Here is a 27,171-nt window from a genome sequence, read left to right on the forward strand (position 1 = left end):
CCGAGCGAGGTGGCGCAGTGGTTAGCACACTGGACTCGCATTCGGGAGGACGACGGTTCAATCCCGTCTCCGGCCATCCTGATTTAGGTTTTCCGTGATTTCCCTAAATCGCTTCAGGAGAATGCCGGGATGGTTCCTTTGAAAGGGCACGGCCGATTTCCTTCCCCATCCTTCCCTCACCCGAGCTTGCGCTCCGTCTCTAATGACCTCGTTGTCGACGGAACATTAAACACTAACTAACTATCATTTATTAATTAAACTTGTTTGCTGAAGAATGGCCTTTATTCATCTTTAATATTGTTTTCGTGGACCGGCCAAGTACATGGACCCAATAGATCTATAATTTTGTCTTCGCTATTCAACTGCAGTAAATCATTAGATGATACCTCGACGTCATCTTCCTGCTGAGATAATACCGACGAGGAAGACAGTTTACTGTCATCTCAGCTCCGAAGCACCGAGTGTTCAGTCGCATGATACTGTATGTCCAGTTTACAAGATTTACTAGAAAAACCTGAAATTGTAGCGTCGGAGGTATCGGTAGAGCTTAATGATGCACCTGCTTCGTGAAGCCATCGTTTCATCTTAAATGACAGTTTACTCACTTCTTCAGTTTCATATTTAGCTCTTTTTTGTTTATTTTGAGCACCAAAAAGCTTTTTATCTTAGTGCATTCATTATTTGTTTTTCGCAGCCTAAAAATACAAATAAATTTATTCTAACACTGACTAATCGGTGTTACATACAAAATCATCGTCATGTGTAACATATGCCCTTTATATTAATATCAGATATGCACTTTTTCTTTTAGCCTACTTAGTACTACAGCGTTCTGAAAAAAGCGTTTTGCCTAATTTTCATTTTCTTGGATACAATTTATGTCATTTTGATGCTATTTTATTGTATTAATACACCGATAATATAATATATAATATTCCTTACATGTTATTCCTGTTAACCGTTTTATTTCCACTACGTTTTTTTTTAAATCTATGAATTTCGCTAGTAACTATAATAACACATAAACAAACAGCAATCGTCGCTTGATAAATAAAAAGCGGACGTCTTTTGACGTTCTATCATTCGGGTTTATTCGGCGTCGGCTCAGCTCGTGTAGTCCTGTTGTCTGTGAGTTGTTGTTGTTGGTTTTTCTTTTTTTTTTTTACATGCATTCTTCTCGCAAAGACATAACGTACAACACACATTCAAAAACCAACAAGCATACGTCCAGAAATCAACTTAGGATGTGTTCAAAAACCAACTAGGGCACATTTAAAAATGAACAACTTGCGCTGGATTCTAGGGGCTTTGCCAAACAAGTTTTGTTTCTTCAAATATACGCAGCTAGTGCCCCCCTCCCCGAAACTGCTGCCCGGAGCGGATACCCGGGTTCCCCCCTCACATTTCACGATCCGGGACCGCATACACTGAAGAGAGACACACTTAATACTACAAGAATAAATGAATTTTCTTGCAAGATCTCTCGATAAAGCAAAAAAGAAAGTGTGAAAAATGTCGGGATTACTTCCGCTGTAGACCACTACACATGACACGAGTGCACGAGTGGCATCTGCCTGAAGAAACACCGGATGAGACAAATGCTAGACCAGATGAAACCCCGCAGAGTCTCTAAAACAGCTGCCTGCTATTCTGAACCGCTGTTCGGATAGCTTCCTGAGGATTGGTCGTATTTTGCGGAAATCTGATGTGAAATGTGTCGGCAAAAGATGATCTTGGTTTGCACAAGGCTGGTGTCTATCGTATTCGTTGCAGTTGTGGCATGTCATATATTGCTCAGACAATCAGGACTGTGGAAGACCGTTGCATTGAACATAAGCGTCACACACGCTTACAACAGCCGAGCAAATCCGCTATTGCAGAACATTGCTTTTACACCGGTCATCCTACGGAATACAACACAGACATTATGGTTTGCACGTCCAGCTGTTGGGATAGTGTTATTAAGGAAGCTGTTGAAATCAAACAATAGAGCAACTTTATTAACAGAGATGGTGGATTTTGTTTAAATGCTGCTTGGAATCCTGCTCTATCTCTCATGAAAAAACAGAGGGACCGAATTAGAGCTACCTCACTTGTTGATTAATAGTCACTATCGATTTTCTGATGTTTGTTATCTTTGGTTGTGTGTTGACTCTGCGGTTACTTGTTCTGTATGTGGTATCTTCCTTGTTTCTCCTCTGTGAACCGAGGTATTAAATTCCCTTGCACATTGTTTCCTCCTTGTAGTTGTGCCTTGAGAATTGAGGAGTGTGGTCGACGGCGTCATCCGGCAGCAAAACCGTAAGTTACATGGACATTCAATTCGGCGGGAAAAGTTAAGATCTCACATTGTTTACCTCTACCGGGAGAAAATGTATGCGTAATTTGTCGAGGTTCGATAAATTTCGCAGCAGTACAGTAAGGTTGAAATGTGCGTTATCGTTTTTACTGAAGTGTCGAAATCGTAGTGTGGTTCCAACGTTTGCTAAAGTTGTGCATCAAATTAATTCTCCTGCCGCCAATCGCATCAAGCAAGGTGCAGGTTTAGCTCTTGTTAGTGAAAGGATCCACTATACTCGTCGTCAATTAGATATTGTTTCTAAGGAATTATTTCAGCTTCATTTATTGTTTCTGAATTTTCTTGGGATTGGGTGTACGGTGCCTCTTGGTCGCAGTCTGACTGGGAATTTCGATCTGCAACTACTCGTCATTCAGCGAAGTTTAAACGTTTCCTTGGCTTAGTGTCTAATTCTAATTTTAATTCTCGACGTTCTGTGATCAGTGTCACGGAGAAAACGTTTGACGACGCAGGTTTGTCGGCGCTGGGCAAAGGTTTGAATTTCGCACCGACGCCTAAGAGTTTGCCAGCCGTTGATTTTATTAGTTCTATTGAACAGGTTGTTTATAAAATACCTTCCGAGGCTGCGGAAGAGGTTAGCTTGTCGCGAGTTGACTGGGGCCCGTCCACCCAAGTATAACATTACAGCAGCTCAGGCGGCTGCTCTACGTTCACTCAGAATGGATCCTGATATTTTACCTGCGGGCAAGGCAAATGTCACGATTTTGTTGAACAAGTACGATTACATTCAAAAGATGCAGTGTCTACTTTCTGATTCGGCGTATCGCAAAATCGGTGCTGACCCTACTAAGAGTGTTGAGAGAAAGACTAATAACCTCCTAAAGAAAATTTCTTTGTCACAGGAGACTATCAAGAGCCTTAATTCTTACTGTGTTGCACCACCTAGATTACATGGCCTCCCTAAGGTCCATAAAGAACCTGTCCCGTTGAGGCCTATTTTTTCTAATATTGATGCTCCGACATATCGTGTAGCTAAACCTCTTGCTGGTTTGTGCAGCCCACTAATAGATAGGTGTGAACACCACATTAAGAACTCTGCAGTTTTCTTACGTCGATTGCATGCATTGCGTTTGAATGACTCTGATATTGTAGTCAGTTTTGATGTGGTTTCTCTTTTCACTCGCGTTCCTCTCTCTGATTCATTGCAACTAATTGAGGTTAAGTTTGGTGTCGAGTTAACGAATTTGTTTCGACATGTGTTGACTTCCACTTACTTTTTATTCAATGGTCAGTTCTACGAACAGACTGATGGATCTGCAATGGGAAGCCCGTTGTCACCTGTTGTTGTGGTCTTCAGTCCGGACACTGGTTTGATGCAGCTCTCCATGCTATTCTATCTTGTGCAAGCGTCATCTCCCACTACCTACTGTACCCTACATCCTTCCGAATGTGCTTAGCGTATTCATCTCTTGGTGTCCCTCTACGATTTTTACGCTGCGCGCTGCCCTCTAATGCTATATTGGTGATACCTTGATGCCTCAGAATACGTTTTACAAACCGATCCCTCCTTGTAGTCAAGCTGTGCCACAAATTTCTGTTTCCGGTTCTATTCAGTACCTCCTCATTAGTTATGTGGTCTACCCATTTAACCTTCAGCATTCTTCTGTAGCACCACATTTCAAAGATTTTTGTCCAAACAATTTACCATCCACGTTTCACTTCCATACGTGGCTACACTCCATACAAATACTTTCAGAAACGACTTCCTGACACCTAAATCTGTTCTCCATGTTAATAAATTTCTCTTCTTCAGAAACGCATTCCTTGCTATTGCCAGTCTAAATTTTATGTCCTCTCTACTACGACTATCATCAGTTATTTTGGTCCCCAAATAGCAAAACTCCTTTCTTACTTTAAGTGTCTCATTTTCCAGTCTAATTCCCTCAGCGTCACCCGACTTAACTTGACTACATTCCATTATCCTTGTTTTGCTCTTGTTCATGTTCATCTTACATCCTCCACTCAAGACGCTGCCCATTCCCTTCAGCTGCTCTTCCAGGTCCTTTGCTGTCTCTGACAGAATTACTATGTCATCGGCGAACCTCAAAATTTTAATTTCTTCTCCATGGATTTTAATTCCTACTCGAAATTTTTCTTCTGTATCCTTCACTGCTTGCTCAATACACAAATTGAATAACATCGGGGAGAGGCTACAACGATGTGTCGCTCCCTTCCCAACCACTGCTTTCCTTTCATGATCCTCGACTCTTATAACTGCCATCTGGTTTCTATATAAATTGTAAATAACCTTTCGCTCCCTGTATTTTAGACCTGCCACCTTGAGAATTTGAAAGACAGTATTCCAGTCAACATTGTCAAAAGCTTTCTCTAAGTCTACAAATGCTAGAAACGTAGGTTTGCCTTTCCTTAATCTTTCTTCTAAGATAAATCGTAGGGTCAGTATTGCCTCACGTGTTCCAACATTTCTACGGAATCCAAACTGATCTTCGCCGAGGTCGGCTTCTACCAGTTTTTCCACTCGTCCCGAAGACGTCGCGTTAGTATTTTGCAGCTGTGGCTTTTTAGACTGATAGTTCTGTAATTTTCACATATGTCAACACCTGCTTTCCTTGGGATTGGAATTATTATATTCTTCTTGAAGTCTGAAGGTATTTCGCCTGTCTCATATATCTGCTCACCAGACGGTAGAGTTTTGTCAGGACTGGCTCTCCCAAGGCTGTCAGTAGTTCTAATGTAATGTTGTCTACTCCCAGGGCCTTGTTTCGACTCAGGTCTTTCAGTGCTCTGACAAACTCTTCACGCAGTATCGTATCTCCCATTTCATCTTCATCCTCTTCCATTTCCATAATATTGTCCTCAAGGACATCGCCCTTGTATAGACCTATACAATTCTTACACCTTTCTGCTTTCCCTTCTTTGCTTAGAACTGGGTTTCCATTCATACAAGTGGTTCTCTTTCTCCAAAGGTCTCTTTAATTTTCCTGTAGGCAGTATCTATCTTACCCCCTAGTGAGAAAAGTCTCTACATCCTCACATGTCGTCTAGCCATCCCTGCTTAGCTATTTTGCACTTCTTGTCGATCTCATCTTTCAGACGTTTGTATTACTTTTTGCCTGCTTCATTTACTGCATTTTTGTATTTCCTCCTTTTATCAATTAAATTCGGCATATCTTCTGTTACCTAAGGATTTCTACTAGCCCTCGTCTTTATCCCTACTTGATCCTCTGCTGCCTTCACTATTTCATCTCTCAAAATTATGCATTCTGCTTCTACTGTATTTTTTCCCCCATTCTTGTCAATCGTTCCCTAATGCACTCACTTGAAACACTCTACAACCTCTGGTTCTTTCAGTTTATCCAGGTCCCATCTCCTTAAATTCCCACCTTTTTGCAGTTTCTTCAGTTTTAATCTACAGTTCATAACCAATAGATTGTGGTCAGTCCACATCTGCCCCTGAAAATGTCTTACAATTTAAAACCTGGTTCCTAAATCTGTCTTACCATTATATAATCTATCTGATACCTTTTAGTATCTCCAGGCTTCTTCCATGTATACAAACTTCGGTTATGGTTCTCGAACCAAGTGTTACCTATCATTAAGTTATGCTCTATGCAAAATTCTACCAAGCGGCTTCCTCTTTCATTGCTCACTCCCATTCCATATTCACCGACTACGTTTCCTTCTCTTCCTTTTCCTAATATCGAATTCCAGTCACCCATGCCTAGCAAATTATCTCCCTTCACTATCTGAATAATTTCTTGTATCTCATCCTACATTTCATCAATCTCTTCATCTTAGGAGCTAGTCGGCATATAAACTTGTACTACTGTGGTAGGCGTCGGTTTTGCATCTATATTGGCCACAATAATGCGTTCACTATGCTGGTTATAGCAGCTTAACCGCATTCCTATTTTTTTATTCATTAGTAAACCTACTCCTGTATTACCCCTATTTGATTTTGTATTTATAAACTTGTATTCTCCTGACCAGAAGTCTTGTTCTTCCTGCCACCGAACTTCACCAGTTCCCACTATATCTAACTTTAACCTATCCATTTCCCTTCTTAAATTTTCTAACCTATCTGTCCAATTACGGGATCTGACATTCATCCTCCGACCCGTAGAACGTCAGTAGTCTTTCTCCAGAAAACGTCCTCTTGAGTAGTCCCCGCCCGGAGATCCGAATGGGGGACTATTTTACCTCCGGAATATTTTACGCAAGAGGACGCCATCATGCCTCTGAAAAAGTACGGCTTTAGTTTCCCCCTGCTTCCAGCCGTTCGCAGTACCAGGACAGCAAGGCCGTTTTGGTTAATGTTACGAGGCTAGATCAGTCAGTCATCCAGACTACTAAAAAGGGTGCTGCCCCTCTTCTGGAACCACACGTTTGTCTTGCCTCTCAACAGATACGCCTTCGTTGTGGTTGCACCTACAATACGGCTATCTGTATCGTTGAGGCACGCAAGCCTCCCGACCAACGGCAAGGTCCTTGGGAGAAGGGGGGGGGGCGTCGTTCTCACCTATTGTGGCCAATTTGTTTATGGACGACTTTGAGGAACGTGCAGTGGAGTCCGCGACCTTGAAACCTGCGTGTTTTTTCGCATATGTAGACGATATCTTTATTTGGTCTCTTGGTAGTGAGAATTTAAACCGGTTTTTGGAGCACCTGAATTCAATCCTCCCGAATATTTTCACTATGGAGGTAGAAGAGAATGGATCCCTCCCGTCCGTGATGTATTTGTCAAAAGGAAGACTGATGGTACGTTGGGACATTCTGTTCAGAGGAAGCCTATCCACACTGACTTGTACCTGCGAGCTGATAGTTGTCACCATCCAGCTCAGAGTGAAGCAGTACTTCGTACGTTGGTTCACAGGGCCCACGTTATCTCAGACGCTGAAAGTTTGGCAGCTGAGCTATTACACCTCGAAGTCACCTGGTTATAGTGAGAGGCAGATCAAATGTGTGTTGCGCTATCAGCCTTCTGTGCAACGGGTGAGTGACGTTAGCAACGAAGTGGCACCTAAGTCTACGGCCTTTTTGCTTTACGCAGGAAGAATTTCCAACAGGATTGGCCGTGTTTTTCGACCACCTTCTAAGATTAAGGCCCTGTTGGCGTCCGTAAAAGATGATCTTGGTTTGCGTAAGGCTGGTGTCTACCGTGGCATGTTGTATATTGGACAATCAGGACTGCGGAAAACTGGTGCATTGAACATAAGCGTCACACACTCTTGGAACAGCCGAGCAAATCTGTTACTGCAGAACACTTCCTTGACACCGGTCATCCTACGGAATACAACAACACGGACATTCTGGTTTGCACGTCCAGCTATTGGGTTAGTGTTATTAAGGAAGCCGTTGAAATCAAACTATCAAGCAGCCTTATAAACAGAGATGGTGGATTTTGTTTAAATGCTGCTTGGAATACGGCTCTGCCTCGCATCAAAAAACAAAGGGACAGAGTCAGTGCTACCTCACCTGTTGATTAATAAACAGTATCGATATTTCTGATGTTGGTTTTCTTTGGTTGTGTGTTGACTCTGCGGTTACTTGTTCTGTGTGTGGTATCTTCCTTGTTTCTCCTCTGTGAACCGAGGTATTAAATTCCCTTGCACACTGCTTCCTCCTTGCAGTTGTGCCTTGAGAATGGCAGGGTGTGCTGCTGTCGAAATATCGGCGGTGGTCGAAGACGTCACCCGGCAGCAAACCCGTAAGTTATTTGAACATTCATTTCGCCGGGTAAAGTTAAGTTCTCAAGCAAAAATGCGATGACTGGTCATTAGCCGTAGCTCTAGCACAGTGCTGTTGCTTCACTCTTGCAAGTAGGTCCAACTAGTTTGTTAGATATTTTACTGCTGTGTCACTGTACATGAAAGTAATGTATTAACAGCCATCAACGCTTTTGTTAATCATACTTAAGCTACGTAATTTTTGTTTAAAAATCGTGTAGTCACAGTCTCTGTTAGCGCTGCTTGTGCTCTGATTGCCCCACTGTTCATACGTGCCGTGAAAATGGCTGACACCGCTACGTGCTTCGCAGTGAAACACGCTCGTGGAACACTGTTGATGGCGACAAACAAGTTTTTCTTAATGTTTTTCACAAGATTACAGAGAAAAATCAGCTTTGACGTTTTTGTAAATTTGTCGTAAGTTACTATGGGACCAAATTGCTGATGTCATCGGTCCCTCGGCTTACACACTACTTATTCTGAATCTTACGGTAAGGACAACATGCACCCACGTTCGAAGGAGCACTCGAACCTCCGACGGGGGAGCCCGCGCGAGCCGTGGCAAGGCGCCCTAGACAGCACGGCTACCCCGCGCAGCTGACGCTTTTGAGTGTTCAACCTCCCGTCAGAAGTTGATGACAACTTATGGTAACCTGAAACTCTGGTCTATAAACACAGATTACAGTGTTATAGTGGAATTGGTTCCGTCGAAATGCGTATCAAACGCATTATTTCGTCACATCTACAAGTGTCTGGTAAACGCAATCATCTCATGTATTCTGACCAAGAGGGAACGTGCTTCCTATGTAATGAGACTGGACACGTTAGGTCTAATTGCCCGCGGAGGGTTTTTGTATTAAAGCCGTCATTAGTGCAACGTCGCAAATTGACGGTTGCTGATCTTGTTCCTTCCACCACCCACCCCCCAATCCCGGCGGACCTACTTCTGCATCGGACCATAATGAGCAAAAAGTCAATTGTGACAATCGTGTCAATGAATTTCCGCCTTTACCTCCGTGACAGGTTCAGAATGCTCCTGTCCCCAGTATAGAACCTGTAACGATGACAAACAAGCGACGCCGCACTCAGGACGGTAGTGGTGACGCGGAGGATTTGGGTTTGCCTTCTGTGATAACCTCCTCCCTCCGCATCCAGTGAGTCTCGTGCTCCTCTCGTACCTCCAGTCCGTGGTACGGTCAGTGGCGGGGAAGTTACCTTCAGCATCCCTCCTCCTCTCAAAGTGTCTCCTTGTGAGCGGTCTGTGTGTGTCGAGAGGGATCGGAGTCTCTTCCCCCACCCATACCCCACCCCCCTCGTCTGTGTGTCCTCCGTTACAATACGAGGCGATGCAATGTCCTTTTGCTCCTTCGTCTTCAGCCGCCTACGCTATCCTGAATTTTCCCACTACATCAGCTCTCGAGGAAAATAAAATTAGCGACCAAGTATCACCTGTTACATTGGCAGTTCCACAGAATTCTTCCACCTTAGTGACTGGAACTGCATTACGTGACCCTTGTTCTGAGGGGCAGTAAGCTGTGCCTATGACCCCTCCCACACCTCCGTCTGCAGAAGCCGCCATGCCACGTAACCGACAGAAAGAGCGTGTACAACCTGACCGTGCGGTCGCACGTAGGAAATCTAAGAAAAAAATGTTGCGATGACGGGGGTTCTGGTCCCGATGACTGATTCATCTGTGTGACTCTCACCTGTCTAGCTAATTCTGCTCGGACGTTCCGTACATCCCTTTATAGCTGTCATCACTGACCCAAACCTACACGTTACTTTCCTTAAATGTTAAGCGTGTGGAATCATGATTGCGACTGCCTTCGCTGCGCAGTTCATTTATGATTCATTTGCGGACATTTTTCCTTACCTGGTTTACGTCTGATTTTTAATGGAGCACCTGAGTATTCTATAAGGACCGCCTTATTCTTTCGCGAAGTGGAAATGTTGGATTCTGGCAGGGGCATTGGTTGTCAACTTTTTAATCTTACCTTGGTTCTTTTATATACTCCTTCTGGCACTGGTCGCGCAGTGGATCGTTCGCATTTTTATAAAGGGTATGTCGTTTATCTGTTGCGTAAGAATCTTCCAGGTATTCTGTTAGGTGGTGATTTCAACTGTTTCTTGCATCCTGCAGATCAATCTCCAATTTTAATTTCTGCTGAAAATTACATGAATTATTCTTCTCCTTACGCGTGCAAGACTTCTGGATATGTAAGCACCCGACGTTAATCCTTCGCGATTGTATTCTTAATGTTGAAATCATCCCAGCTCGGTTTACGGATCAATGTGCTGTGACAACAACCCTCAATCTAGAACGGCAACCAGTCAAATTGTTTCACAATTCGCAGATGTTAAAGGTCGCTCATCTTGCTGATCGCTCTCTCGATGACGTGATGCGAGCCGTGAGAGCGTACTCTACGGTCCACTGGGAAGCGGTCTTCCATCCTTGTGGTAGCCCGCGGCCTGAGGCGTCTTGCCACGGTTCGCGAGGCTCCTCCCGACTAATGTTCGAGTCCTTCCTCGGGTGTGTGTGTGTGTGTGTGTGTGTGTGTGTGTGTGTGTGTCCTTAGCGTAAGTTAGTTTAAATTAGATTAAGTAGTTTGTAAGCCTAGGGTCCGATGGATCAAATGGCTCTGAGCACTATGGGACTTAGCTTCTGAGGTCATCAGTCCCCTGGAACTTAGAACTACATAAACCTAACTAACATTACACACATCCATGCCCGAGGCAGGATTCGAACCTGCGAGCGTAGCGGTCGGGCGGTTCCCGACTGCAGCACCTAGAACCGCTGGGCCTAGGGACGGATGGCCTCGGCAGTCTGCTCCCATAGGAACTTAAAACGAATTTAAATTTAAATGTTCGTACCTAGGCTGGTAAACTCAATCCTGCCCCCCAGTTTGAGGGTGTTTTTGGGAGACTTGCTACATTTATCGTATAGCATACTGCCACTGGGCTACACCTGACATGTTATTGTTGTGGTCTTCAGTCCTGAGACTGGGTTGAAACAGCTCTCCATGCTACTCTATCCTGTGCAAGCTTCTTCATCTCCCAGCACCTACTGAAACTTACATCCTTCTGAATCTGCTTAGTATATTCATCTCTTGGTCTCCCTCTACGATTTTACCCTCCACGCAGCCCTCCAATACTAAATTTATGATCCCTCGAAGTCTCAGAACACGTCCTACCAACCGATCCCTTCTTCTAGTCAAGTTGTGTCACAAGCTCCTCTTCTCCCCAATTCTATTCAATACCTCCTCATTAGTTATGTGATATACCCATCTAATCTTGAACATTCTTCTGTAGCACCGCATTTCGAAATCTTCTATTCTCTTCTTGTCTAAACTATTTATCGTCCACGTTCAATTCCATACATGGCTACACTCCATACAAATACTTTCAGAAACGACTTCCTGACATTTAAACCTATACTCGATGTTAACAAATTTTTCTTGTTCAGAAACGCTTTCCTTCCCATTGCCAGTCTACATTTTATATCCTCTCTACTTCGACCATCATCAGTTTTTTGCTCCCCAAATAGCAAAACTCCTTTATTACTTAGTGTCTCATTTCCTAATCTAATTCGACTGCATTCCATTATCCTCGTTTTGCTTTTGTTGATGTTCATTTTTCCTTTCAAGACACTGTCCATTCCGTTCAATTGTTCTTCCAAATCCCTTGCTGTCTTGACAGAATTACAATGTCATCAGCGAACCTCAAAGTTTTTATCTCTTCTCCATGAATTTTAATACCGACTCCGAAGTTTTCTTTTGTTTCCTTTATTGCTTGCTCAATATACAGATTTAATAACATCGGGTATAGGCTACAACCCTGTCTCACTCCCTTCCCAACCACTGCTTCCCTTTCATGCCCCACGACTCTTATAAGTGCCATCTAGTTTCTGTACAAATTGTAAATAGCCTTTCGCTCCCTGTATTTTAAACCTGCCACCTTCAGAATTTGGAAGAGAGTATTCCAGTCAACATTGTCAAAAGCTGTCTCTATGTCTACAATTGCTGTAAACGTAGGTTTGCCTTTTCTTAATCTTTCTTCTAAGATAAGTCGTAGGGTCAGTATTGCTTCACGTGTTCCAACATTTCTACGGAATCCAAACTGATCTTCGCCGAGGTCGGCTTCTACCAGTTTTTCCACTCGTCTGAAAGACGTCGCGTTAGTATTTTGCAGCTGTGGCTTATTAGACTGATAGTTCGGTAATTTTCACATGTCAACACCTGCTTTCTTTGGGATTGGAATTACTATATTCTTCTTGGAGTCTGGGGGTATTTCACCTGTATCATACATCTTGCTCACCAGACGGTTGAGTTTTGTCAGGACTGGCTCTCCTAAGGCCGTCAGTAGTTCAAATGGAATGTTGTCCACTCCGGGGGTCTTATTTCGATTCAGGTCATTCAGTTCTCTGTCAAACTCTTCACGCAGTATCATATTTTCCATTTCATCTTCATCTACATCCTCTTCCATTTCCATAACATTGTCCTCAAGTACATCGCCCTTGTATAGACCCTCTATATACTCCTTCCACCTATCTGCTTTCCCTTTTTCGCTTAGAACTGGTTTTCCATCTGAGCTCTTGATGTTCATACAAGTAGTTCTCTTATCTCCAAAGGTCTCTTTAATTTTCCTGTAGGCAGTATCTATCATACCCCTAGTGAGAAAAGCCTCTATATCCTTACATTTGTCCTCTAGCCATCCCTGCTTAGCCATTTTGCACTTTCTGTCGATCTCATTTTTCAGACGTCTGTATTCCTTTTTGCTCGCTTAATTTACTGCATTTTTATATTTTCTCCTTTCGTCAATTAAATTCAATATTTCTTCTGTTACCCACGGATTTCTACTAGCCCTCTGCTGCCTTCACTGCTTCATCCCTCAAAGCTACCCATTCTTCTTCTACCGTATTTCTTTCCCCCATTCCTGTCAATTGTTCTCTTATGCTCTCCCTGAAACTCTGTACAACTTCAGGTTTAGTCAGTTTATCCTGGCCCCATCTCCTTAAATTCCCACCTTTTTTGTAGTTTCTTCAGTTTTAATGTACTATCCATAACCAGTTAGGCTTAAGTAGATCTAATTCTAGGGGACTGATGACCTCAGATGTTAAATCCCATAGGGCTTGGACCCATTTTTGAAATCTGTTTACGGGTATTTCATCTTCGTTAGTTGTTAATGGCGAACTGACGCCCCCGATAGATATCCGTCGGAGCGGGTCTCGAGGAGGCCAGCTGACAATGACTTTGTGTTGCCTCTGGAGCCCTACTTTGGATGCTAGCATCCCAGCTGAAAAAGGTTGGACTCTTTTCGCAGGGGCTATAGCCGTTCGCGCAAACGTGGATGACGTGATGGTTCTATTCATCAATTCTGCGGAGATACCTCGACTGAAGGCTGTAATCGATGATTGTTGTCGGAGTTCAGGTGCACTACTTCATGAAGGTAAGTGCAGGCTTCTTTCTCTGCGAGGTTATTATGATGGCGTTGTTCCATTCAGGGAGCGATACCAGAACATGAAAGGCGTTATCTCTCTCTCTCTCTCTCTCTCTCTCTCTCTCTCTCTCTGCTCCTGAATGTCCGAATATTGGATACATATGTCTTATGCAAAGCTTATTACATGGCCTAAGTTTACCTGCTTCCCTCGATGATGGTTAAGAAACTACAGCAGTTGTCTGGTGGTTTCTTGTGGAAAAGACATGTCTTTCGCTTATTATATGTGGTCACGAAGCCTCGTTCGTTTGGGGAGGATGGACCTGGCTGACATACGAAGGAAGATGCAGATTCCAGAATGAGATTTTTACTCTGCAGCGGGGTGTGCGCTGATATGAAACTTCCTGGCAGATTAAAACTGTGTGCCCGACCGAGACTCGAACTCGGGACCTTTGCTTTCGCGGGCACGTGCTCTACCATCTGAGCTACCGAAGCACGACTCACGCCCGGTAGATGCAGAGGCTATATGCGATGTACTGTTTTGATTATGACTAAGAAACTCACACATTCACGCCTCGTTTATTTCTCTGTGTCCTTTCTGCTAGTCTTCAACCCCTATAAATGCTGGTAGAATAAATTATAAGTTTAAACACATTCGTGACTTCTATCCTGCGGCGAGCTATTTGCGAACTGACATTTTATGGAGACCCGTCCTCACCATGAAATTCCTACAGACTCGTTGGAAAGCATTTCCTTGCCCGAACTTCGTTGAAAGAGGATCGCCGGAAACAATCTGGAAGACAGTTTGGTGCAACATCAGTCTTCCGATTTTGCCGATGCGCGTAACGCCTGCTTGGTATCAGGTAGTAAATGACTTGATTCCAACGAATGAGCAACTTTTTCGCATTGGGCTTAACGACACTGATTTATGTATTCGTTGTACTTCTACAGATGCGATACGACATCGCTTTACTTTTTGGAGGTCATATCTTCTGAGAATTTTTACACTGCGGAAATCATATTGCGACCAGATTCTTCCTTCTTTCCACGGTCAAAGTCTATACCGTCATTTGGTTGCTGGGACATTTCATTCAAGGCGAGGGGGAAGATTACGTGAACGTAATGCAGTACATGATCACGGCATATTGGACATGCTTGCGAATGCCTCGATATCGAGAGTTTTTCGCCAACATGTTGAATCTTGTTTTCCCTCGGCAATTTCATTTTTCTGCTGATAGGTGATTTCATTGTTACGTATGTTTCCCATCTTGCTTCGGTTTAGTTCTCTCCTAGTTTTCCTGCTCGTTTTTTTATTCTATTCAGTATCGCTCCATTTCTATTGTACAATGTGCAGAGGTGAAGTATATGTACACATGAGCGTATACAATCCTTGAAATCAGATTGGAATTTTTCTTAGTTTCAGATTTAGAATACAATCTGATCTTGTATTTCTGCTTTTAGATTCTATATAAATAAATAAAAATTTTAAAACATAAGTATAAAAACCTATATAAAAATGTTTATACATATCATGAGAGCTTGGTGATGGTTTTTCGGCTATGCTCTCGGTTTTTCCTTTTTCTTTTTATTATTGTTTTGCCATCGTAATTTTTTCTCCCATTTGCAGCTTATATTACATGATGATTTCACTGTGGTCTACTGAAGTTTCGTGATAGTACCAAGTGACTTTGATGATAAAAAAAAGTGGCGTAACCGGTTGCGTTGTAGGCTTGCCGGCTCGGTAGCTCAGCGTGTTCGGTCAGTGTGTTAGCTGCCCTCTAAAATAAAATAAAAAACTGAGTGAATGGATCAACGATGAGCCTCAAAAGATGTCATGTGACGTCCGCCCCGAAAAAACCACGAACTATAACGAACAAAATGAGATTAACAGAAGAAAACAGGCTGATAATCGTATATACTGGTGGGCGGTGGTCAGAAACTCGTTTTAACTTCAGGCTTTCTTTAAATATGAAATTCATCAAATATATGTTAATTAACTCATACTTAACCATTATTTTTTAAGAAAAATACTCATCTTATAGTTTATAATTACATATCTCGCAAAAATCTTGTTTTCACTGCAGATATACAATCTTAATTATCGATCTTTGGTAAAAGATTGTTTAGGAGTGTCGAAGCTAAGAATACATTACACAATTAACTTTTTTCAGAATGAAAAATAATATAGTCTTTATTTGAATATACACATTGTTTTGTAGGACAAATGTGGTCTCACACGAACCAGATTGATAAGCGTCGCAGAAACATGGAAACCAATTTTCAGGGCGTCGAATACACTGTGGAAATGGTCCATTTTTGTAGTTGTCACCGTAACACTGCAGTGTGAACCCAATAGAACTGATCTGGAGCCAACTTAAGGGATCTGTCGCGAGAAATGATGAGATATTTGAGCTGCCAAACGTACTGTAAGTAATTCACGAAGCTTTGGGAACATCATTGCCGAAATGCAGAAGAGCATGTAACTAACAATAGAGGAGGAGGCAATGCGGATTGTTTGTTGGCTTGGGATCCTCTTGCTTACCTCCTCGTTATCAACGTAGCAGCACTGAAGTGTACTCCTCGGAGTTCAGAGATCAGACGACTGACTGCAACACATCCGTGGCTTCAGTATTTAATAACATGGGCAATGAGCAGTGGCGTTTTTTAAGCTCATGCAGAAAAATTACCCTTTTTAAAGTCACAAATTTTGGTCACTCTTGTTTTTAATTACAACGAAGGTGGTCAAGGTCGGATGCGCAGAAGCATGCGGGAGTGAACCACGTGCCTCACGGCTCTTCGTTCTGCGCGGCTCGCTCTGTGTTCGAAAGTTCTAACCGTTTATTTCAGTCACAGCGTTCCGTGCTGAATGCTGACTGCGTCAAGTGCTACACAAACGGGCTAGAGGAATAGTGTTCAGTGTGTACAAATATTGTAAGAGACAAGATTCCGCTCAATCCACGCTGGTACAAGGCGGGGGTCGCACCGTTGCCAAATGCCAGAAGCAGACAGCTGAAGTATATGGTGTTGGTTTGAGGACCGTTCAGAGAATGTCCAGCGAAGCTGAGACGTCAGTGCAAGCCTGCGGCTCAGCTGTTTTCAAATCATCAGGGAAAACAACACAACCGCAAGAAAGAAGTGGGTGAGCTGGACGATTTAGCGAGAAATGTTTTGCGGCGGATAGTGTTCAGCATGTATGCTCGAGGCGAGTATCCGACAGCGGGGAAACTAGTTTCGCGTATGAAAGAAGCAGAAAATTTTAACGGAAGCAAATGGACTATGACCTGGGGTTCATAAACGATGGTAGGAAATTTTTAATGGTACGAAGCGATATTGTAGCTGCAAGGACTGCAGTTACTGGCTTTATTCCCCAGGCTAAGCTGATTTTAAGGCGTCAGAGGCTAAGAATTCTGAAGATTACCACTCTGAAATAACGTACAGCTTCTTCAAAAGGCGGTTTACACAACAGTTATTGCCGCACATTCATGCGTTTTCAATTATAGTCATTTACAATGCGAGCATCCACTCAATGCAAGTGAACGAAGCCCAAAGTACGAACTCCAAAAAGGCAGACATTATTGCACGGCTGTCATACGTCATAACACGTCCCAAACCAGAGCTGGTTGTTGTCAATCAACACAACCCTACTTACAGAGTTTGAGATAGACAAAACTGCAAAGCAGTATGGACAACGTAACGTTAGATTACCCCCATACCATTGCCATTACAACGCAGTCGAGCTGGTATGGGTTCAGGTGAAAGCATATATTGGGGAAAAGAACAGTACACTCAAAATTACAGATGTGGAGAGACATATGAAGAAATAGACAGCATCTCAACTGCTGCATGGGCAGCTTGCGTAAAACACGCAGAAAAACTTCTAGATGAATACTACAACAGCGAAATTGGCAGGGACACTATTGTGGAACCATTCGTCGTAAATCTTGCTGAGTCTGATTCATCTACGTCGGACACCGAAGACGATGGCGTGGATTTCTTGCTGTGAAGTATGTAAGTGCCAGTTACTGCTACTTACGACTTTATGCCTGCAGCTGCAAAAAATAAAAAAAAAATTAAAAAAAGATGTAGCTCAGGTTTCATCGTTGACCTCGTAACAATCCCGTTTCCTTCACAAAAAAACATATTTCGTTCAATTGAGTACATATACTATAACGCCGTAGCAGGTTGCACAATAAAAGAAAATTAGCATTTAGTAACACATTAAATGATTTGTTTCTGATATCCTTATGAGCGCAAATTATTGAAACTTGAAAATGCTTTAAACGTATTCCGTTACTATGGGTGCCTAATGTAAAGCACTCCGTCTTCAGGCCACAAGTGGCCCATCGGGGCCATCCGACCGCCGTGTCATCCTCTGTTGAGGATGCGGATAGGAGGGGCGTGTGGTCAGCACACCACTCTCCCGGTCGGTATGATGGTTTTCTTCGACCGGAGCCGTTGCTATTCGGTCGAGTAGCTCCCCAATTGGCATCACGAGGCTGTGTGTACCCCGAAAAATGGCAACAGCGCATGGCGGCTGGATGGTCACCCATCCAAGTGCCGGCCACGCCCGACAGCGCTTAACTTCGGCGATCTGACGGGAACCGGTGCATCCACTGCGGCAAGGCCGTTGCCTGCCTAATGTAAGCAGTACAAAAATTCGTTTGATTAACGAAACAAATTGTTGTTGTTGAAAAGAGGAAACATTAAACATTGACAGTATTTAAAGAAAGAATGAAGCTACATCATGATTACTGACAGAATTGTGTACCGTCTTGAGGTTGAAGCTCTTCCGTCTGTGTTTGCTTTACAAATGAAATGGTCTTTCTGGAAGGGATGCGCCGTGAGCAAAACACAGTTGTTTCTTTTTGTGCTATCAGCCAGAGACGCTTCGTTGAGGTTTCAGCATAATCGCTGTTCTACAATAGGAAAAGTATTCGTTAATACTTACATATATATAAATAAAAGTTTTTAAAAAAGTTTTTACAAATCTGAAAACAGCATAAAATTTTGCATATATACCTTGTTCCCACATGCAGTGATTTTCCTGGTCTTTTATTTTTTCTTTACCGTTGTTTTACTTTGAGTCCGTCGTCTTCAACCATATAGATCTTAATGTAAAGAAATTATTTATCTCGATATTTTGTACGATTGGGAATGCTGTGATTGAGTTCAACGTTAATTAATTCTACGCGGAAGGTTGTGTGCGCGCGCGTAAGGATTCTCGTTATTAAGAATGCAGTTCTTAAGGTACACTTTGTAACGATGTCTATGCTAGCGCGCCATCAGCTGCCTCAGTGCGCGAACTGACGGGTGGAACCTGTCAGCGTCTCTCTCTCTCTCTCTCTCTCTCTCTCTCTCTCTCTCTCTCTCTCTCTCTCTCTCTCTGAGCAGAACGCGACCGTCAGCCGCCTTCGTAACTGTTCTCCATTCTAAGACCTGGAGCATATTAGGTTTTCCATCCGGTGACCTATGAAGCGTTTCGCCTGAATTTTGCCTTACATTACTTCCTTCTGTTTACAATTTAAATGACATTCAAAGCTGTATTGTTCTCTGCTGCTCTCTTTTTACGTCTTTACTGCAACTCTTCACATCACTGAAGGTTAGCTGGCCACTTGCCCTGCCAGTGCAGTCCAAGTTAAATTGTTGCCCCGTATCATCGCTCAGACGATGCACGCGTAACGCAGAGCATAAGTGTCCACCCTGTAGTACTAGACTACTGGAGACGGCGTCGCTTGTGCTCCGAGTGGTGGGAAAGCGGCTGACGCTCCAGGACCGGCTGAGTGGTGGCCGCCACCCGAGTCGGACGCGGCTCCGCTCGCTGTGTGGGGCCCGCGTTCCGCTTCTCCTGCGTCACTACCGAGAGCGCATTGTTGTAGCCATCTTGGCCCTGTGCCTTCCTGTGGCGCCAAAATTTATTTCGCTCGTACGTTTAAGTCATTTTCTTCTCCTTAGTGCAGGGGTGGTCAGGAATCCTGCACGTGTGCGGTGCACTTGCTCGTGTGCAGTTGTTCTGCGTGCACACAGGGGTAAGCTGGCCACCCGCTTTTCTCGTCTCCCCACCATACCCGTCTCTCCGCTCCTTCCTCTGTAATGCGTTTTGTTTCCTAGCTTGCTGTATTGAATGAAGGAATAAGGTTAGTAGGAGTCCTTGAAAGAAATCATGGTTTGAAACAGTGCCTATTGCCTACTATATGTTTTATTTGTCACAGGTTTAATGTCTGGAAGACATATCAAAAATTAGCTCGTTTTTTCCTTGCAAACTTGTGTTCAATGCATTTGTGTGTTCGGTAATGTCCACAAAAATGCAAAGTCGACAACCCACTCTGTATCTTCTAACTTGGGATCGTCCCTTCCGTTGGCCTTTAAATACTCATTTATTGGTATTCTCAGCTCAAAAAATCTTTTGAGTACATTACCGCGGCTAAGCCAGTGGCCTTCACTGTGGTATGGTATGTCACCGTACTCTTCCCCAATTTCGGTTAAATATGTGTGAAACTGTCTATGTGTAAGCCCGTGGGATCTCAAATAATTAACTGTCCGAATAACCACTTGCATGATGTTTACTACTTTTCCCCTTCCATTGCAAGTGCTCCGTCTGTTTCACGGACGCCAAACGTTCCCAGTTTAAGTAGCTGAATCGACAACTTCAGCGGATTTTAGGATGTCCCCGCCAGTGGGCGTGCTTTTTAAAGGTATAATATCTAAAAAATCCTCTGTTATATGCTGACCAGTGTCCACGCAGCGGACATAAATCACTAGTTGCGCGGTGTCTGAAATGTCTGCAAACTCACATAGTGCGATGGAAAATGCAATGAACTCCGGCACTGCACTACTTAATTGACGGTAAACGTCACCTGCCGTGGCAGCCGAGAAAGAGTGGTAGCTTGAAACTGATTTGCATTCAGTGGGCAAAGTAAATCAGCAGCGTCATTGATGTACTCCTTTATAAAATCACCTTCAGCAGATGGTTTTCCAGCTCTCGCTATATTAAGCGCAATCTTATAACTTGCACGTACCGCTAGGCTATCACTGTTGTCGTCCTGAAAAATGGAAAACAGTGTTCCATAAAATGTTTAATCAGTTACATGAGAGACTTGACGAAAGAAAGCCGCAGATCTATCGTGACAACAGCAACTTACGTCAGATTCATCTAGTATCGTCAGATCGCTCAGTAAATTTCCCCATCCGCTCAGAATCCGACAATAAATTGTACTGTCCTAGTGAAATTTATTATAATAGCGTTCAATACTAAACTTCCTTTGACCAGCGAGGATACTGCCACATATTAAACATTTCGAATTTTCACATTTTTGCACAAAGAAAAAATGATTCTCCCATTCGTTTTTAAAAGATAGCAAATCTCCACTTGCCCGTTTCCTTGATTCACTCTGCATTTTCCCGTTCTTGAAATACAAGGTTCACTACGTAGTGGTCGCTTCGCATCGACGTCCGCAGCTCAGCCTGGAACCTGGCGACTGTCGCCACTGCCCCGGTCGTCGATTGGTAGCGAGCAGCACACGTGCAGCGCGCGCAGCGTCTGCGCGCCCCTGCATTACTGGCTTCAGTGTGTGTGAACTAACGTACAGAGAGTCTGACTCACTAGCTGCTTCGGCCTGTGCTTTTCTGCAGCCCAGTGAGCATGCGGCTGGTTAAGCTCAGTAGACTAAGTCGGGGGAGGAGATGTTGGGGGTGTCTGGTTTTGCTTCCCGCCCCGGTATGTGCCACCATGGTGCTGTAGTGGTGGAAGTGGCGACTATTTGCCAAATGTCGAGTAGCAGGGACTGCAATGCATAACTAAGTGGCTATGCCAGCTGTGGTTCACGTTATGCAGAAATAAGATTTAGTAAATGCGTCAGATGTACAAAGGGAACTGTGGAACTCGAAATTAAATTGCTTCACAGAAAATACCGACTTTGTGTCAAACTCTTGAAAAAGACAAGTTTTATAAGTTGTGCTTAGCGTATGTGATTCAGATAAGATGCAGACGTGAATACCAACGCGTCACGACACACTTAGCGGTGCAGGTTTGCTCTGCCTAACCCGACCAAAACTATTGACTTTTTTTTTCAGAAATAGACGTCTAACAATATTGCACCAAGAGTGATGGACGACGGAATATTGTAAGCGAAGCTACAATAGCGTCGAGTGAGTAATACAGCTATCCGTCCTGAGGTCCTGCAATTTCGCACTAATGCTTCCTGTAACGATATTCAATACACAGTATCGCTTATAGCAGGGGGAGCGACTTGGCGGTCGGTGCACGAGCGCATATAGCATCTGCGTGACGATCGTTAGTGACTTCTGTATGTTGTGACTGTGTGAGTACATTAAAATTCCGGAGTGGAGTTATTTCCGATTCGAGGCCGTTTTCGCCTCGGATCAGTAATTTCGGTATTATTGGACTTACCTATGAAGCTAATTTGTGTAATATATGGTACTATACCGTCTGCAATGGAACCCTTTATATGTCACCTTCTCCACAAAGTTCCTGATTACCAGATTTTGCACCTCCTTCCTAGATTACATTCCAGGTCTGTCCGCAGTGTTCTGTGGAGTGAGGGTGTGTGACGGTGCGTTGCAGTACAAGTAAAATCAGATGGGTGTGCAGCTTAAAGCGGAATTGTAGACGCCGTTCAGTTCGTTTGCCATGAAGCTGTGTCGGTTGGCTGCCAGATAAATTCGCGCCAGAAGTTGGCAACGACTACCAAGCATTTTTCAGGGAGAATGGAAACAAATTCCACCTGCAGTGCGTCAGAACGTTGTGGAAAGACGTCCCGGAAGATTGAACTCTGTAAGACAAAGCCACGAGGCATTGATGATACGATTTATGTCTTTGGAACGACAAGGAACTGAGATCCATCCAGGTTTATGCTGCTATGTGCTTGTACAAACGCCAAGTCGGACTCTAGAATATGTGTCGCGTTTGTTTACAGGGACGGTGGGTGAGTCATAACAGTGTGGTCACCTTTATACCCCAAATTTATTGATTGCGTGGCAGACATGTCGGTGTGAGTACTCCTGGAGAGTGGCAAATGTGGAACTGGGGAGTGTGCCAGGCTGTTGTCCCAGCACCTCGCGCAGTTGCTGTCGTTTAGAGGACGACGGTAAGAGTCAGACTACCGAGCGTGGGTGCCAAGCGAAATTTATGATTGGGTGGAAGATTTTTTCGTAGAGAGGATACAGCAAGTTATCTTGGAGGGAGAGTCATTGGCGACTTCGGGTGTTCCCCAGGGAAGTCTGTTGGCACCATTGCTGTTCATGTTGTATATTAATGACCTTGTGGACAATATTAACAGTAACTTCTGACTTTCGGAATGGACTTATCTATAATGAAATGCAGTCTAAAACGAGGTTCACAAATTTTCAGTCATATATTATTAAGATTTAAAAGTTGTGTAGAGATTGAAAACTAGCTTCAAGTACACAGAAATGTAAAATTGTGCATTTTACAAAACTAAAAAACCAAGAATCCAATAATTGCAGTATTGGTGAGTCACAGTTGGAATCAGCAGCCTCATACAAATACGTTTGTGTAACATTTTGTTGGGATATGAAGCAGAATGATCACAGAGGCTCAGTCGTGACAGACTTGTGTTTACTGGTGGAACACTGAGGAAATAGTCAGTCTACAAAGGAGACTGCTTAGAAATCTGTTGCACGATCCAGCGTAGAATGTTGCTCAAGTGTGTGAAAGACTTATACCGAATAGGGGTAATGAGTGATCACTAGTCTGTCTGACCCTCGTGAGAACGTTGCAGAAATGCTGAAGAAATTGAACGGGCAGACTCTTAAAGATAGACGTAAACTGTCCCAAGAAAGATTGAAGAACTGGTTTTAAATGACTACAACTAGCTACACATCGGCGCCTCACACCACCATCATTTACTCTTAAATTAAGCGACCTCGAAGACGTACGCAACACGGACACGACGCTGGTGTGTGGGCTCGGCGCTGCCGAGGAAACACTGTGCGACGCGGTCGGCGCCATACCGCCAACACAGGCCAGAAGACCGCAGCCTGCTGTGCGCACGTCGAGTCGCATTTAGATGAGGCGTGTGGGGCGTGCGCTGAGGTTGCGGCTGCGTCGTCACCCGTCAGCCCGAACCTGGCTGCATACACACTACATTTCTCTGTGTTCTTTCTACTAGTCTTGCACCGCTATAGACGCTGACCGAATAAAGTTTGAACACAGTCGTGACTTGTATCTTGCGGTGAGCTATTTACGAACTGACATTTTATGGAGACCCGTCCTCACCATGAAATTCCTACAGACTCGTTGGAAAGCACACAAAGTGTATCCGTTGGAAGGAATTCTCACAGGGGAAAAGCTTGGGGGTTTCCCAGATGAACGCTGGTTTGTTTGCAGTTGCTTCCAACCGTGACCGACGGCGCATGTTGACCAGAAGTGGAATGCAACAGGAAGAGTCCCCTAGGGAGGGAGGGAGGGAGAGAGAGTATGTTTCGAAAGGAATTTCTCCAATATCAGATAGTTGCTGCCACCTAATGCTCCAGTCAGGGATTAGCACGATGTCTGGTGCGCACGTCACAGAAGCTGGCGCTGTGGCCACGGTAACATGCTAGGCGGCTGACGACGTGGTGGCCGATGGCGGCTGCGGGTCCAGTTGGGCGCAGTGTGTCGTGTCTCTCAACTAGTACGTGTGGGAATACAGAAAGCGGCTGGCAAGTCTGCCCTGCGGTCAGTGTGAAGACAGCATTTGTAGATTTTAACAGCATAAGTATGTGCTGTGTTCATATCGATTTCATAATGCTATTACTTGTGAAAACTCAGGGAAAAATGTCATCTATTTAATTATTTCTCTCTGATGTATTTTACAAGACCTGTATCTCCTCAAACAGCAGGGGGATGATGAGCGACAGAGATCCAACCCCTGCAAATTGAATTTCGCAAACAGTGTATCCTTCACTGTGCACTTGACGTGGCGTGAGAGCTTTCCTCTCCAGCACAGATTGAGTGCTTTTCCCACAAATTTCCAGACAGGGGAGGTGAGGGTGAGGGCTGGAGGGTTTCCCAGAAGTGGAGGGATTAGTTAATTTATCGACCTAATTAATTAGTCAGTGTGATAGTGTGGGAGGGAGCAATTAGAATAAATCGGGTTTGAAAGTGTGCTTGAATCGGTGTGGGGGAGGGGGATGGAGGGGGTGAAGGAAGTGGAGGGGGAGTGGGACGGGTGGAGGATTCCTTAGGAGGACATACTATCCCCAGGTGGTCGTAAATCAGTCCTTGGGGTCGTAAACCACTTAGCAGAACAATAGGTTAAGTGTATTTGGATGTCTCTTTAAATCTATCAAGTTGGCCCGTGAATGTATGCAACCTGCTATAACAAAGTGGCATAGGATCTCTACTGCTTTGCATTTGGTCATAATTTCGTGTTGCAACTTTCCAGAACTATCCAGTTTTGTTTGTTTGTCTATAAAGAATTATAATTCGATAAAAGGCCCTCTTTCATTATATAACTGTTACTGGTATCCAAACGTTCCCTCTGCTATAAAAAAAGTAGTGGATGACTTAACTGGTTATAAAATTTTCTTTTTTTTAAATTGCTATTTAATGTAATTGACGCTGATCTCAAATTATTTCTCTTAGGATATAGTGTTTTTTTTTTAATTGTAAAGAAGTTTGTCAAATGGTGAATGATGTGTACTTAAAACGCTGGCCCAGACCCTTCCCGTGTTGAATTTTTCGTTAAGGTGATCCCTTCCGCCCTACAAATGGCAAAACATGGAAACATGCTTGCAACATGCGTTTGTATGAAAATCCGGTTTGCAGACACGAGTGCCGGCGGTGGTAGGGTGCGCCGCCTGCGCAGGCCGACCGCGCCACAAGCCAGGCAACCAGCATACACGGCGGGCGAGGCCACTCAGCGGACAGGCTGAAGGGCGTCGAGGCGGCCATTACCTTAGTAATCTTGATTGTAACGCATCGTCCTTTGAGCTGGGTGACAAACTTGTTGTCTGGTTTAAGTATGCACCTGCAAGATAATAATTTGAACTACGAAAAAACGACAACCAGTCACTGTTTACCGATACTCATTTACGCACCACAAGAAACGTGCTATGCCTGTTTCTTCACAATTAAGTGCATGTTATTACGTTAGAATGAGTGCGAAACTAGCGTCTCGTTGTTTAGTGCTCCTAATTTTTGAAGTGAAATATATTTATGTAAATGGTTTTTTATTACGGCTACCAGAAACAAACTTTGTTAACTATTGTATTACTTATTTATTTACCGACATGTTTCGAGGGAATACCTCATTTTCAGGCTAAATGGCATTACAAAAACAATTTTACAATAACGTCATACTGATGTTACATAGTCTTTTCATAAATTCTGTGGTTTTCCTGTGGCAGAAAACGTAGTAAGAGGCGATGTCCCTTTGGACTGAAAATTACTATGACTAAAAATCCTTACGAAAGATATCTAGGTACCTCTGACACGTAACACTTTAGTTCACGAATTTATTCGTGCAATTAAACGCTCTACAGTTCCCAGAAACTGCCTTGCCATTAATGTAGATGAACATCCAGAGCGTATTGCGAGATTTAATACAATAGGTTTGAAGGGAGTCCCACATGTAAATTATTATAAGAGTGAAATTAGGTACAATTTACAACAGATTGCAAGACGCAGTTACGACCGTAACGAATTTGAAATGAAGGTAGCAATGATATTACAATATCTCTTCCCCAAGTTAATTAAATAAATGTACCAATTCTCTCTTGAACGAATGTGTACTGTACGAGGGGACTATGCAAGAAACAAGAATATTATGAATGTTTGTGAAGTTAAATGGAGGACTTCTGCTAACAAAAATCATGAAGATTCTTTGAAAATAATAATTATTTTGTATCTCCAGCAACAGAGATTCGCTAGATGAAGAATTCTTCCTCTGAATCTCGGCGGTGTCGATCCCGGAACTCCACGGCTGCGGCGATCGACGATTTAATATTGATGATTCTGTACAAAGAAAAGCGGGAGGTGCATGGGACAACGGGGGACATAATATGACGTTGGTCTTTTGTTACTAGGTGGGGTCGCGTGAGATATATGAAGGTGAACTTTTTTATGTGGGATGGTATAGTTTGGTACTTATTTTCTTACAGCGTCTATCAAGACGAATCCAGTAATGTTTAAGGTCTTTGAAAGTCAACGAAGGTCAAAAAGGTGACATGAACTTCCATTTACAGAAATGTTAGAAGTGATTACCATCGGTATCAATCCAGTGCTGACGGCCGTTGTAGCCGAGCGGTTCTAGGCGCTTCAGTCCGGAACCGCGCAGCTGCTACCGTCGCAGGTTCTAATCCTGCCTCGGGCATGGATGTGTGAGATGTCCTTAGGTTAGTTAGGTTTAAGTAGTTCTACGTTCTAGGGACTGATGACCTCAGAAGTCCCATAGTGCTCAGAGGCATTCGAACCATTTTGAATGCAGTGCTGCAATCTTATCGTGGATTGAGTGATATTCCCTATCACGTCGGCACTTATCGAAGCACATGCTCTGACAATTCTCTCTCGCATATCGTTCAAATAGTAAATATTCGCCGAATTCCGCGTATCCTTCTAACGTGCCACTGACATCTCAACACCATTGGACGGTTTCGCTATACAACACTAATAGGAACGGTAAGACTTGTATTGTCGTATTAAGTGAATGTGAATGACGTATTCCTTCGAAG

General features: G+C 43.6%; 1 protein-coding gene and 1 pseudogene across 1 annotated transcript in view; one reads left to right on the forward strand and one right to left on the reverse strand.

The window, feature by feature from the left end:
- Nucleotides 1-2,245: 2,245 nt before the first annotated feature.
- LOC126354893 (GTP-binding protein GEM) overlaps nt 2,246-27,171 on the forward strand; it is a 1,071,510-nt gene continuing 1,046,584 nt past the window's right edge. Inside the window, exon 1 of the mRNA XM_050004950.1 lies at nt 2,246-2,301. The gene's annotated coding sequence lies outside the window, so the exon portion shown is untranslated. The remainder of the gene's footprint in view (nt 2,302-27,171) is intronic.
- On the reverse strand, nt 17,995-18,111 carry LOC126356718 (5S ribosomal RNA; annotated as a pseudogene).

The sequence above is a fragment of the Schistocerca gregaria genome, chromosome 3 (genome assembly GCF_023897955.1).
Source record: "Schistocerca gregaria isolate iqSchGreg1 chromosome 3, iqSchGreg1.2, whole genome shotgun sequence".
In the NCBI taxonomy this organism is placed as follows: Eukaryota; Metazoa; Arthropoda; class Insecta; order Orthoptera; family Acrididae; genus Schistocerca; species Schistocerca gregaria.